Source organism: Pteropus vampyrus, unplaced genomic scaffold, assembly GCF_000151845.1.
Source record: "Pteropus vampyrus isolate Shadow unplaced genomic scaffold, Pvam_2.0 Scaffold3, whole genome shotgun sequence".
Classification (NCBI taxonomy): domain Eukaryota; kingdom Metazoa; phylum Chordata; class Mammalia; order Chiroptera; family Pteropodidae; genus Pteropus; species Pteropus vampyrus.
This window is the reverse complement of record NW_011888784.1, coordinates 2,837,862-2,840,688: the sequence shown is the minus strand read 5'-3', so window position 1 is coordinate 2,840,688 and position 2,827 is coordinate 2,837,862.

Here is a 2,827-nt window from a genome sequence, read left to right as displayed (position 1 = left end):
CACACACACACACACACACACACACACACACACACACACACACACACACACCCCACACACACACACAGTGGGAGGCCACCTGGCCGGCCTGGCGGAAGGAGGCCCCCTCCCTTGCACCTCCACCACCCACCCACCCCTCTCTGCTGCCTGGGGGGTTAGCAGAACACAGGAAGGATCCGAGGAGTGAGAGGAATGTCCATTTCTTAAACTGCCTTAATAACTAGCCTTTAACTTCTGGGAGCGGGTTAGTTTGGGGGTTGATCACTTTCCCAGAGAAGAAGAGACCCTTGCGTTTTATAAGTGGTGGCATGCAGGAAAGAAAGATGGCTTAGACAGCAGTCTGTAGGCCCTGGGCTGGGTACAGAGGAATCTCACAGGTTGAAACCAGCTGTCTCAGCTCGCCTCAACTGACACAGCAAGGACAGTGAAACCCAGAGAAGCAACGTAGCCAGTGTCAGGGCAGGCCTTGAGTCCCAGTCTCCCTGCCCCCAGGCCTGTGTCTGTCCACTACATAATATCTTCCTCTGCTGGGGTCATACGGGCTTTTCGGTCAGAAAATAGTCCAAGATATGTCTTCCTGTCCATTACCATCTGACCCCATGCAATGTTCTTTGATTCAGAGCAATGTTTCTTGTATTCCAAAATTAGGAACTGAGCCCGTTTCTTTCCTCACGTCACCACGCACATTTTTTCTGGCTTCTCAAGTACGTAAATATTCTTATTTGCCACACCCTTATGTGTGCCTCACTCCTTCGTGGTCTGAAATCTGTTTCAGATAAGACTAGTTTGAGGTCTGTGGGTAAAATAACTGATTTTCCCAGGCCCGTGTGCACATACCTCCTCCAGAATTTCCTATGCACTTTTCCTGACACATGCACAGACACAGACTCAGCCCTAGTTCCCAAGGGGATGTCATACCCAGTGAGTTTGAAGATAGCGATTCTGTAAACCCCTCCAGCCACCATCCCCGCCTCCCCGCTCCCTCACTACCCAGTGAGGTGCCCACCATAGAGCAAATGTGTTAGGAGAGAAGATTTCACTTGGGACCTATCAGGCTTCATTAATACTGCCCTTAATTTCAATCTTCCATTTAGCCCTGGCAAAGAGCAGACCCTAAAGAAATGCATTGAAGAGCAAGTGGCCTGGGGGACAAGGAATCCAGAAAGGAAAGTGTGAAAGGTGGGGTGCCAATATTAAGGGCCCTTAGGGGTCAGGCAGCAGCATGGGGACCCCATAGCAAAGGAAGGGACCCCAGGCATCCATGCTCCTCCTAATTTAGGAGTCTGGAGCATGCACACCCAGAGGTGCACTCACACAGAGCCTGGGGTAATGTGTTTGGGCACAGCAGAAGCATAGCCCAGTCCCCTGGAGTTCTGTGCCATTTCCACCCCTGGTGTTTAGCTCCACCAGCTCCCCCAGTATGCCCAAAGATGCCCACAGGAAGTCTAGCCACTCTAAGCAGAGGGTCCCCAGTGGTCTTGGCCATGTTCACCCTCACCTCAACAGCACCTTAAATCTAATCAGCTAACTAGGATTTGTACATCGGAACCTGCAACACATTAGAAACTTATATTTAAAAGCAATTAATCACACTGACCAATTTTTAAATGGAAGATATGTAAATATGAAGTATTTGGTTTGTTTTTTCGTTTTTTGTTGTTTTGTTTTAAGAAAAGGAAGTGTACACCGCTCCTCATGTGCCATTGGTCCTCAGAGGGCGGCTTTACTTTTTTGGTAAAGGAACAAGCTGCTGACCTTGACCAGAAGTTCATATATTATTATTATTATTTCAGAGGAACTGTTATTACTCCTCATGTTTCAAAAAAAAAAATCTATTAAGCATTATTAAACTTGATCAGGACAGGCCAAATAAAGTTTTATTGGAATGATGATTGGTTTGTTCATTTATGCATTATTTCATTCATTTATATATTATCTGATCCTGCCTTTGACAATGGTTGATTCATCAGAGCCTGGCTGGCTTCTCCCTGTACCCATTAAGGCCAGTGTTTTGAGGGGATGCAGTCAGAGGGGACGCACAGATTGGTAATCAGGAAAGTGATTCCAGGATCATCTAGGTCCAGCCTGGTCTTCATATCGTAGATTTCAAACCAGATCTAAGAGCTAACTCTAAACCTTCTGACCAAGGTTCATCCTTTCCTCCAGTCACTACAAAAGGTGCCAACATCATGAGATCTGAGAGAGCCAACCACCCAAAATGCCTGCCTGAGCCACACCTCACAGATGCCTGAGATTCTACCCATCTGAAGTTCACCCCTTTGTAATACCTGCCTCAAAGCACTAGCCCAACTTCATTCGTTATTCAACATATATAAATATAGACAATAGAGAGGTTTTTAAAATTTCGTTTCTGTTTATTTTGACTTCCCCGAAAAGCCCTTTGATTAAAGGAACTTTCTACTGTTGAAATGCATGTGAGCCAAGAAGAGCACCCTGCTAAGCCAATTATGAGATTCTCCCCAAGGTGTCAGCTCAGAGTAACTACCTCACATCCCTGGCTGTGCATAAAGAGAATGGCCCAGAGCCAGGCCAGGTTGAAATTTTATCTTTGAGAAGCCTTGAAGCCTGGGCTGCTAGAATGTAGGAAATGGGGTTTGAGGAAGAAGGAGTTGAGAAGCCCCAACAGCAAAGAGCACAAAAAGGTGTGCCCTTCTCAAAGGAGTTGCATGGGGGCATGCTTAATTCTCCCAGCAGCAATGTGTGACCACACGTCAATTATTGTCAAGCCACGGTGTCCAGAGTTTTTACTGGAGATAAATTGCATAGGACTCTGTGTCTGATCTGAGTTAGTCTCTGGTCCCTCAGA